Source organism: Zootoca vivipara, chromosome 1 (genome assembly GCF_963506605.1).
Source record: "Zootoca vivipara chromosome 1, rZooViv1.1, whole genome shotgun sequence".
Classification (NCBI taxonomy): domain Eukaryota; kingdom Metazoa; phylum Chordata; class Lepidosauria; order Squamata; family Lacertidae; genus Zootoca; species Zootoca vivipara.
The window spans coordinates 52,188,603-52,201,289 of NC_083276.1; positions in this window are offsets into that span (position 1 = coordinate 52,188,603).

The following is a 12,687-nucleotide window of genomic DNA, read 5'->3' on the forward strand; positions in this document are numbered from 1 at the left end:
CAATCACAGAACATTTCAGGATTTAGCATTTAAACTCCATTGCCCCTTAAACTCTGAGTCATTATTCACAGCTTGGAAGCTTGGACATCCAATCAAGTTGGGAGTGGGAGTCATAGCTGCCAAGTCTCCCGTTTTTCACGGGAAACCCCCGTATTTTAAACCGTTTTCCACTGGCAGCCCGGATTGGAAAAAATCCCGTAAATCCCCCGGATTTCAGTACCTGCCAGGGAGGCTCCTTCTGTGCATGTCTGGACATACGCAGAACCAATTTCGGGTGCTCTGCCCATGTCTGGGCACCGGAAATCGGGCAGGGCAGCACCGGAAGTTGCTTCTGAGCATGTCTGGACATGCGTAGAAGCGACTTCCGGTGCCGCTCTGCCCATGTCTGGGCACCAGAAATCAGGCAGCGCCGGTACCGGAAGTTGCTTCTACGCATGTCTGGAAGCGACTTCCGGTGCTGGCGCTGCTGATCCTGGATTTTTCTAACCAGGAGTTGGAAGGTATGGTGGGGGTGGCTCAGAAATGTATATAAGCAGTTGCTTTGCCCCTGTTGTCCAGTTATGTCAGTTAAATAAAGGTTCTTGCTGTTATCACTGCGTCTTGCCTCGTGGGAACCCACCTACACTTCAACATTTACCTGTAAAAATTGTTCATAGCAACGTGGGAAGCTGTCTTCAACCAAGTCTGACAATTTATTTATGTGATGTAACTCAAAATGGCCTGCACTATCTGCCTGCAGTTGATCAGGCACAGTCTTTTCTAGCCTAACCTACCTCATAGGGTTGTTGCAAGACTAAAATGGAGGAGGAGGAAGTATATACACCACCTTGAGTTCCTAGGAGGAAAGGTTAGATATAGGAAGCAGTCTTATACTGAGACCATTGGTCCATTGAGCTTTCTGCTGTCCACACTGACTTGTAGGGGCTCTTCAAGGAACATTTCCAGCTTTACCTGAAGTTGCCAGGGACTGAACCTACCTTCTGCATACATGAAGAATGCCACTTCTTTTCCTTCCTTTCTTTTTGTTCTCCACCATATTTATAACCATACATACAGCAGAAGGTTCGTGCCTATTATCCTTGTTCGGTTGTCTTTTAGCAGGAAACTGATGCTGAACTGATGGTTTATGAGCAGGTCTCTTAAGAGAAACTGTACAGTGAGCTGGCAATAAGCTCTCATTCTAAGACACAAGGAGTTGGCTTGCACATACCACTTGCCTCCTGAATTTCACACCCCAGCTAGTAGCTGCAGCAGAAAACAACCCCAGCTGTTGATCACTGGTATAAATAATAATAATAATAATAATAATAATAATAATAATAATAATATGCCAAAGATAACCTTGAAAAACTTGTCACAAACAAGATGGTCCTGCAGAGAAGTTGCTACACAAACCGTTGTCTACTATGACTGTCTTTTGGAAACCTTAATAAATATCGCCAATGAATACAAAGGAAGTTAGAAGCAAACTTTCTTTGTCCTTCGACCGACTGCAATGTGAGTGTTAGGCGCAGCCGGCATTTAAACTTGCCCAATAGACTGGAGTGACTGCTGGCCAGGTTCCACCCCCACTGACCCATAATTGGGCCATTCAAATTTAGATTATTGGCAAGCTAAACTGCCTATGAAGTGGCCAGCTGGGAAATCTACCAACTCCTCGTGGCCCTCGAATTGAGAGCAGCTCGTGAGGTGCCGAAACTGCACCCAGAGCAGGGTAAGTGGCCTTTAGAAGCAAACTTTAGAAGCCCTGAAAACATTTGAAGTATATTTTATGGCAATATTCTGGCATACAGCCCTTCACAAATTTTACTTTGTCAAGAAAGTCCTACAAAAAACAGACCTTGGTGTTATGTCAAGGAAAAAGTCACTTTCTTACCTCATTGCCTTTGTCCTTGACATGTGGAACAACTCCGAAGAAATGGAAGAACAGAAAAAAAAAACCAATAAATAAGAATGAGTCATCAAGTGGAAGCCACATATTCCGATGAAAGATAAAGAGCATAGGGACACAAATCTGTTTTCCCAAGTGGAAAAAGTGACAGCAAGCCAACAGGGAAAGACAAATTCAGACTGGAAAAATACTACAGACAGTATTTTGGATAAACTTCAAATGGAACTAGATAGAATGTCAATGATGCCGCCGTCAAGACTGTCATCTTTATCTGTTCTCTTTCTAAAATGAAATCTTGTGACAGAAATGCCATTGGATAATCTCACAAGTGAATTCATTGCCAATAAAAATAAAAAAGATATAGCTTTCACAATAATATAACTTCTACAATTATCTGAATGTTGTTTGTCATTATGTTTAAGTGGGTTTTTTTATTTTAAAAAATCAATATGTGCTACCCACTGCAAGTGAATTCTTTTTCTTCTTCTTGGAATCTTAGAGATATAGTATCTTAACATGCTGCTTCTAATGTCAAATACAGGTGTTTTGTTTGGTTTTTTTGCCGGGGGTGGCTAAGGACTAGCTTAGTTTGCGTCCTCCTGCTTTGTATCAAAAGCAAATATCTCTTTTGTAAACTTCTTGTGCACCAGATTCTTCATGGCCTTCCTCAACCACTCTTTCAGAAAGTATTTCATGCTGCGTGTCCATCCTGTATCCTTTGCCCCAACAGGTTATAACCCTACCAAGGAGCTCCTGCTCTTGTAGCTCATATTGCAATGCCACCATCTCACTCCCCTATCATTTTTCATCCTTCTTCAAAACAGGCTTCTTCTGCAAATCCAGGCTACTACTGCCCCAATCTTTTTATTTCAGCAAAAGGAATCGTATGTCTCCTATAGCGCTATGTAATTGCCTGTAACCAATGTCCCTTTGTTCCTTTTCTTGCATCTTTTTTAATGTTTGCCCCTTTTATAAAACAGGAGCTTACAATTTGATTTACTTCCTTGGACTCCATCCAGTGGATGATATATAATTAAGTAATTTTAAGAATTATCCACCACCTTATGGTGGGGGCTGGTATTGCATTTTGGTGTATTTCTTAGCATTTTCATTTATCTATGGATCACTTCTAAGAAGACATATATAGAACTTTTAAACATTGGTGAAGTGCTTTAAAATTTTTACTCTTATAACAATCTTGCAAGCCAGGTCATGCTCACTATTTATTTATTTTGACATACTTGAAACTTAGGGCAAGATATAGAGTAGACCGTGGCAATAGAGTGACCTGAACCCACTTATTGACACTTCTTTCTATTCTTTGGCTCACACTGGCTATATAATGGCTGTATGGATTGTTGGGGAAATGCAGGGGAGTGAATCCATTATAATATAGGACCATGTTTTAGGTTGGACGTTGAGAATATTTACTTACAGATATGTAATCATTAAGAAAAGGGAATTGATTCTCACCACCACCACCCCCTATAATACACTTTCCGAAATTAGTTCTAGGGCTTATTATACACCCCAGAAATGGAAGCAAGCAACTTCCCCTTTTCTCTCAGTTCAAGGTTCTTAATTTATGGAATGTACTAGGTGAAATGTACTAGGAAGCGGGTGGCGCTGTGGTCTAAACTACAGAGCCCAGGGCTTGCCGATCAGAAGGTTGGCGGTTCAAATCCCCGCGACGGGGTGAGCTCCCGTTGCTCAGTCCCACCTAACAGTTCAAAAGCATGTCAAAGTGCAAGTAGATAAATAGGTACTGCTCTGGTGGGAAAGTAAATGGTTTTCCGCGTGCTGCTCTGGTTCGCCAGAAGCGGCTTAGTCATGCTGGCCACATGACCCAGAAGCTGTACGCAGGCTCCCTCGGCCAGTAAAGTAAGATGAGCGCCGCAACCCCAGAGTCGTCCGCGACTGGACCTAATAGTCAGAGGTCCCTTTACCTTTACCTTTACCTTTACTAGGTGAAAATGGCCTATGCCAGCAGGGGGGAAACTTTGGCTTCAGAAGTTACTGAACCACAACTCCTATAATCCCTGGGCATTAGCTATGTTTGCTGAGGCTGATGGGAACTGTAGTGTAGCAATGTCCGGATGGCCAAAGGTTTCCCACACCTGCTGTTATGGAATATAGTGAATGTAATGATATAGCTTGTAATTTGTTGACTTTGCAATTTGAGGACTTGCCCTGGAGTCACATGCCCAGGTCAGTTCCTAAGGCCTTGAGTTTCAGTTCTAGCAAAGGGTCTTAGAAGCACCTTTTAAGAAAGCTCCTTTTATAATACTACTCCTCGTTCTTGTTGCCTGCTGTTGGACCCAGAAGCATTACAATGGAAATTGGGCAGAGTGGGGGATCCAGATAGGGAGCTTAAAGTGTGTTTCCCAGATTATTTTTGATTTAGTTACAGGTAGGTAGCCGAGTTGGTCTGGCGTAGTAAAAAAATAAAAAAAATAGGCAGACTGGTTCCTGTGGTTACAACATTTAGCACAACCATCTGCTGAATTCAGTAATGGTACCCAAGAGCTCCAGTGCCCACCTTAGAGAGCTTATTTCTAATCTTTTCCACCAGGGCAGGAGGGATGAAATAGCAATGTCTGCTTTCAAATGTGAAATACTTGAACCCAACAAATCCAGCATCCTGCTCTTGAGTGCATCAAGTAAAAAGTGTAGCAGCCAAATGGAAAATGTGAGTCTTCTGGGATTGTGAAAGCAAGGATTATTTTGTTTCTAAACTATAAATCAGGCAATGCACAGAGTGGAGGGGAAAGCAGGCCACTGGAACCATCATCAGGGAAAGTTACAGCTTTCAGTGGTGCTCACTTGAGAGCTTAATGCTGGGTTACGGCTGGATAATGTTCAGTGATGGACAATAAATAAATAAATAAATGTAATGGGGAGAAAACTGAATGCTTCGTGTGGAATGTGGTTTTCCTCTTATTTCCACCACTGCTCCCCCAGCTGAGTAAGCTATCAGCTCAAAAACAACTCTGCAGAAAATAAAGATGCACTTTTCTGCATAGTAAAATATATGGAATACTTTCATTAGCAGATCACTGACTGTGAAAACTTGGGAGAAACCTCAACTGAATGTTGTTTAATCAGAATACAAAAAATGTTATAATGCTGTTTTGAATGGGTATTCCTGAAACTTATCCAAACTTACCTGAGATATTGGTGCTTGGTTTGTCACTGGAATATGCACTTTCCCACTTTTCCTCCATTGATTTTCCAGATTGACAGTAGGTCCAACATTGTTTTTCTCCTGTCATCTGGAATTCAGGACCAGACATTCAGGGCTTGGATATTCTGTAATTTTGCAAATTCATATATACCAAATTGGCCTGAATATAAGCCGCTCCCTTAAAATTCCGCAGGCACTCACACCCGGTCCGTTTTACCGTATGTCTGTTTCAGCAGCGATATCGTAAAAGCCCATTTGTGTAAGGTCACGAATTTCAGCCTCACTTGAACTTTTCTCAGTTGGAATTTGGGGGGGGGGGGAGCGAGGCTTATATTCAGGCCAATACAATATATTTTACAGCTGAAATTCTAACTCTCTTTTGAGGGTACAGCTAAGCAGTGCTCAAATTATAGAGGGGCATGGGAAAGCGCCCCCCATATCTTATCTATGGTGCTCTGCTACTGTCCTCAGAAGGCTTTGCGGGGTGGGGGTGATTTGGCTAAAATGGGAGGGAGGCATTGGGAGATGGGGATTTTGGCTGTAACTGTGGGCCATCATGGTTCAAACATTGAGTCAGATCATGGTGTTCAGCCTTCAGCATGAGTGAATTCACAGACCTATGAGTCTATTTAGTATCTGGGAAAGTGGGTCAGGATGAAGTGGTTATGGCTATATGAATATCAAACTCCCACACCAAGTAATCTCATCCATGACCCTCACCTTGACTCATCCTTGATGATGTACTTCAGTCCTGACCTGCAGGTGTATACTTCCAACTAATGCTGCCTACCATTTATGTCATTCATACCTGGAAATGACTAAACTGAGACCAACTTAGCAATTGCCACCAAAAGCAGGATTTGAAGCAACTGTCCAAGCCGCATCCTTTGAACGAAACAGATCAGAGCTCAAATCTCAGTAGATCCGTGGTACAGTTACCTTTTCCGAACTCCATCAACAATGCTCACCCCATTATACTTCGATATAGATCGACTAAGGGCTTATCCACACACTTAACATTTCCTCCGCTCTTTCCAAGCACAGTCTGCAATTTAAAGCTCTGTGTCCAAGTGCCTTTCTTTTCCTCGTTTTGCTTTGGAGCTGTCCCCATGAAAACCTGCTCTTTAAAGCTCAGTCAGAACAAACTTCAATCCGTGGAAAACTCCAATTGATGTTTGCTCCAATTCAGCTTTAAAGAGGGGTTTTCATGGGCAAAGCTTGGGACAAAATAAAGTAAAAGGCTCGGACATGGAGCATTAAAGTGCGGAACTCTGCCTGGAAAGCGCAGAGCAAAAGGTAAGTGTGGATAAGCCCTAAGCCAGATTTTTAATGGGTTACTATAAACCACGGAAAGTGTCTTTGCATGTAGCCGGGCAAAGCAGTCAGCTGTCTAGGTTTTTGGAGCCAGCTGGCGTCGAGGTGACTTGGGGTTGGTGGAGGGGCACCAAGAGTGTGTTGTTGCTTTATGAGGCTTGATACTGCTTTAAAGACTAGCACTGCCTGTGACGGTGCCTGCTTAATCCCTTCTGTTCACTTTATGGATTTGGAAATAAACAGATGTTATGAAAACACCGTAAGGCGCCAGAACTGTCTCCTTGCAAGGAAACAGAACCCATCAAAGGCAGCCCACAAAACTCCCAATTACTCCATGAAATGGGGAGTGCAAATTCAGCCTTTACTCATCTGGTACAGGGGCTGAATGGAATTTTAGTACAAAACATCTGGAGGGCATCAGGTTGGCAAAGGCTGGCAAAAGACTACAATACTATGCAAAACAAGTGCTTAGGCAGTATGTTTTCGATTGCACTGTGACTTGCTTTTCAATAAACACTTTAGTAAATGCACACACATCGTGTTAAGTAACTGAACACTAAATAGCAGCATTAATAAGAATTTCACCTTTTCCTGTGGGAGGTTCTTTTCAGTCCTGTTTCTCATTTAGCTGAACCACAATTCTGTGAATGTAGCATTCTCACCAGGAGAGCTCAGTAATGGCAAGCCTGTTAGGTATATCAGGATTAGTATTAATTATGATTATGCCCACCAGGTGGATAGATGCTATGCAAACTGCAGGATCAAACATCAGCTCACACCTTAACCCTTAATTACGTATTTTTAAAGCCTACTTGTTAATCTGGAAAGTCACTGGCATTGCGGAACAACTTCTTTGTGTAGAACAAAAAAGGTTGCATTTGCTAAAGAACAGTAAAATGGAGCTAGGCTGAGGCAATGAAAAACAATGCGGCCCACCAAGCGTGTCTGCGGCCAGGGGCATAGCCCTGGGGGGGGGGGCAGGATTTTGTTAGGGGGTGCGGGACTTTTGTTGGGGGGCAGATCTGATGTGATTGGCCAGTTAAGTATTTCTATTGTTTTACTTGATCTATTGGGGGGGGGGGCAGTTGTCTGTGCTCTGTTTCTCAATAAATCATGAGCTTTCCTCTCTGTCTGGGCCTGCTCACCACTGCCAAATGCTTCAAAGGCTGGCTGTTAGATGCTTTGGGATCTACACAAAGAGGCTTTGTTCAAGCCCTAGCCCTCACCTGTATGGCAGCAGGTATAGTGTGGCCTGCCTAAAACAGCCTCATGGGCCAATAGGCAAGCTTGATGGGCCAAGATTGCGCTGGAGGTTCCCCACCCCTAATCTAGAGACACAAAAATTCGCCTCAGGAGCTGAAGGCCTCGAGGGAAAGGTACCGCAGGGAAAGGTACAACCCTGTAAAATGTTGAAGACCGTCTTCAACTCAAAATGTAAATAAAAGTTAAACACAATCACCACAAAGACAGGGAATAATGTCCCTATGGGAAATATGCTTGTCCTGAAAGAAAGTGCAGAACCACTTACGTATTGGTGTAAGTTGGCAACTTTGTTATTGCTGAGTTTGAGACTGGGAAATTGAACATTCGTTGACCAGGTAATGCAATATAATAGACATTGGTATGAAATCCTCTTCTTAAAAATAGGGACATCTGTAACGTTTGTCTTCCCAGCAAACGATGATGAATGTTGAGTTGAAAAGGAATAAATCATTAGCGTGCTGCAACAGCTCTACGCCCGGTGAGATTGAAGTGGTCACGCTCCCCTAAATCCACCTCCGATGCTAAAGTCTCATATGCACAGGGTCTTTGGATGAATTTTTGTGTATGGATTATCATGTGTTTCATTAGTCATGTTACGTTGGTCACAGCTCACATGACAGAAAAGCTTTTTTTCAACTGTTTCCGATAACATTACCACAAAGTTTGAGGCATGTCTATGAAACATTAGCTCTTTATGTATATTGCCACAGGTGGAGATTTTTAAATTCATACATTTGGAGAAAACAACTATCCAAGTTAGAAATAAATTCTTAAGGTTGCAAAAATGTTAAAACATAATTTCAAAAAATCATTTAAACTCCTGGTAACATATTTTGTGATAATTTTTGTAGAGAAGATCAAGCCAGTTAAGAAAAAAGTGTTTAGTATGTGTGGTTTAGTGTCAAATAATGTTAGTTAAAACACAAAATAGTAGGTAAAGAAGTTTACAAATATTAATCTAGCCACTACGGAATTGCCTTATATCTTGGGTCTGATGCTGCTGGAACATCTCACTCTTGGCCTTGCCCCCACATTCCATACTGATGAAACCTAAGCATTATTTTTTTAAAAAAAGTTTCTGTCCACAGATTCCCCATGTAGTGCACTATTCAAGGCAGCAGGTGTTTTTTTGGAATGCACCTGTTAAATAAACTTGATTTGATTGCAGAGCACCTTATTCAAAGCCTCTATCTTGAACAACACACCTTTCAATTAACTGAGGAAGGGTAATTAATTCAGTGCACATACCATCACAAGCTCTCTTACCTTTTCCTTTTGTGCTTGTGTAATTTCAGGATCCTGTGTTTTACAGGGTTGCACAATAGCTTCTTATTAGCATTGCCAAGAATGCTATGTTTCAGGAATTAAAGACAAGCTGTATCCTCAGAGCCAACATTACCCTGGATTAAAAATATATATATACCCGTGTTTCAATGGCAAAATACACAGGCTGCACATAAATTGCAAATAGCTGTCTAGCTACATAGATTTCTGTGCATTTTACATGTAAACAGGGTGACTGGACCTTATAGGACTATTGAAAGCTTCCTTCTACAAGATAAGCCTAGTTGTTCCATCTACTCCAGTATGCTCTGTAAATCATAATGCCCTGTGGACTGTCCTTCTGAAAATTGGCTGCCCAGATGAATTTGTAAACATCATTCGGCTCCTCCATGAAAACAACAACAACAACAACAACAACAACAATAATAATAATAGTAATTTATTATTTATACCCCGCCCATCTGGCCGGGTTCCCCCAGCCACTCTGGGCGGCTTCCAACAAATACCGAAATACATTAAAATATCACAGATTAAAAACTTCCCTATACAGGGCTGCCTTTAGGTGTTTTCTAAATGTCAGGTAGTTGTTTATCTCCTTGACCTCCGATGGGAGGGCGTTCCACAGGGCGGGCGCCACTACCGAAAAGGCCCTCTGCCTGGTTCCCTGTAGCTTTGCTTCTCGCAGTGAGGGAACCGCCAGAAGGCCCTTGGCGCTGGATCTCAGTGTCCGGGCTAAACGATGGGGGTGGAGACGCTCCTTCAGGTATACAGGACCAAGGCCGTTTAGGGCTTTAAAGGTCAGCACCAACACTTTGAATTGTGCTCGGAAACATACTGGGAGCCAATGTAGGTCTCTTAGGACCAGTGTTATGTGGTCTCGGGGGCCACTCCCAGTCACCAGTCTAGCTGCCGCATTCTGGATTAATTGCAGTTTCTGGGTCACCTTCAAAGGTAGCCCCACGTAGAGTGCATTGCAGTAGTGCAAGTGGGAGATAACTAAAGTGTGCACCACTCTGGTGAGACAGTCTGCAGGCAGGTAGGGTCTCAGCCTGCGTACCAGATGGAGCTGATAGACAGCCGCCCTGGACACAGAATTAACCTGTGCCTCCATGGACAGCTGTGAGTCCAAAATGACTCCCAGGCTGCGCACCTGGTCCTTCAGGGGCACAGTGACCCCATTCAGGACTAGGGAGTCCCCCACACCCACCCGCCCCCTGTCCCCCCAAAACATGGAGCAACAATCGCAGATAACAATGGCTCTCAAAATGAACCATTCACAGTGGGATCAGGTGTTAAACAGGGTTGTGTTATTGCCCCAACTCTATTCATTATTTTCATTGCCATGATCCTACACTTTGTCGACGGGAAACTCCCCACCGGAGTAGAAATCATATATTGAACAGATGGAAAGCTCTTCAATCTAAACAGGCTGAAAGCCCTGGACACAGAATTAACCTGTGCCTCCATGGACAGCTGTGAGTCCAAAATGACTCCCAGGCTGCGCACCTGGTCCTTCAGGGGCACAGTGACCCCATTCAGGACTAGGGAGTCCCCCACACCCACCCGCCCCCTGTCCCCCCAAAACATGGAGCAACAATCACAGATAACAATGGCTCTCAAAATGAACCATTCACAGTGGGATCAGGTGTTAAACAGGGTTGTGTTATTGCCCCAACTCTATTCATTATTTTCATTGCCATGATCCTACACTTTGTTGACGGGAAACTCCCTACCGGAATAGAAATCATATATCGAATATATATAGAAATCATATATCGAATATATATTCAATCTGAGCAGGCTGAAAGCAAAAAGTAAGGTTACTGTAACTTCCGTCATAGAGCTTCAGTATGCTGATGACAACGTAGTGTGTGCATGCTCAGAGGATGACCTCTAAACCATCCTAAATATCTTTGCAGAAGCTTACAAAAAGCTTGGCTTGTCACTCAACATCCAAAAAACCAAAGTGCTGCACCAACAAGTACAAAATAACCCCTCTGCAGTGCCACAAATCCAACTCAGTGGCGTAACATTGGAAAATGTTGATCACTTCTCCTACCTAGGCAGTTACCTTTCCACAAGGACCAACACTGATGCCGAAATCCAGCATCGCCTGAGCTCTGCGAGTGCTGCTTTCTCCCGATTGAAGTGCAGAGTGTTTGAGGACTGGGACATTCGCAGGGAAACCAAAGTGCTTGTTTACAAAGCTATTGTACTGCCAACCTTACTATATGCTTGTGAAACATGGACCACTTATAAACGCCATCTCCAACTCCTCAAAAGATTCTATCAACGGTGTCTCCGAAAATTTTTACACATCACTTGGGAAGACAGGCGAATTAATATCAGTGTACTGGAAGAAGCAAAGATCACCAGTGTTGAAGCAATGATTCTTCAAAATCAGCTTTGTTGGACTGGTCATGTTGTGCAGATGCCTGATGATCGTCTTCCAAAGCAACTACTCTACAATATTCTGAACTTTAAAATGGAAAGCGTAATGCTGGTGGTCAACAAAAGAGGTTTAAGGCTGTCTCAAGGCAAATCTTTAAGAATGTAGTATAAACACTGCCAACTGGGAAACACTGGCCTGCGAGTGCTCCAGTTGGAGAACAGCCTTTACCAAAGGTGTCATGGGCTTTGGACGTAAGGGAGAAATGTGCCAAGAGGAAGGCACACTTGGCAAATCCACACCATGATCAACTCCCGCCCAGAAACCAATGTCCCCACTGTGGAAGGATGTATGGATCCAAAATTGGCCTCCACAGTCACTTATGGACCCATTGTTAAAATCGTGTTTATGGGAGACAATCTTACTCGGTGCAAGACAAGCAGGAGCCTGAACACTAAGAAAGACTTCTATTAAAGTCCTCCAATACTAAAGGAACCATTCTAACCCACTAAACAAGAACACTAATCTCTGACTGAGTAGGTGAAAAAATGTGTGGGGCCTAGACTCTATATTATTAGCCATATTTAAGCAATCATACATCCACTTATAAACGCCATCTCCAACTCCTCGAAAGATTCCATCAACGTTGTCTCTGAAAAATTTTACACATCACTTGGGAAGACAGGCAGCTAATATCAGTGTACTGGAAGAAGCAAAGATCACCAGTGTTGAAGCAATGATTCTTCAACATCAACTTCGTTGGACTGGTCATGTTGTGCGGATGCCTGATGATTGTCTTCCAAAGCAACTACTCTACAGTATTCTGAACTTAAAAATGGAAAGAGTAATGCTGGTGGTCAACAAAAGAGGTTTAAAGAATGTCTCAAGGCAAATCTTAAAAAATGTAGTATAAACACTGACAACTGGGAAACACTGGCCTGTGAGCGCTCCAGTTGGAGAACAGGCTTTACCAAAGGTGTCATGGGCTTTGAAGAAACTCGATCTCAGGACGCAAGGGAGAAATGTGCTAAGAGGAAGGCACACTTGGCAAATCCACACCCTGATCAACTCTTGCCTGGAAACCAATGTCCCCACTGTGGAAGGATGTATGGATCCTAAATTGGCCTCCACAGTCACTTATGGACTCATTGTTAAAACCGTGTTTATGGGAGACAATCTTACTCGGCTATGAGTGAGCGCCAAAGAAGAAGACTCTGCCACTCGTTTTCCAGAGCCTTTCCCATCACCTGCTCCCTGGCCCTTTAAAACTTGAGATGCCAAGAATTGAGGGAGCTTCTACCTGCAGAGTGTATGCAATGAACTGAGTGTATGTCTGAAACTGTGCCTACTACTACGCACACA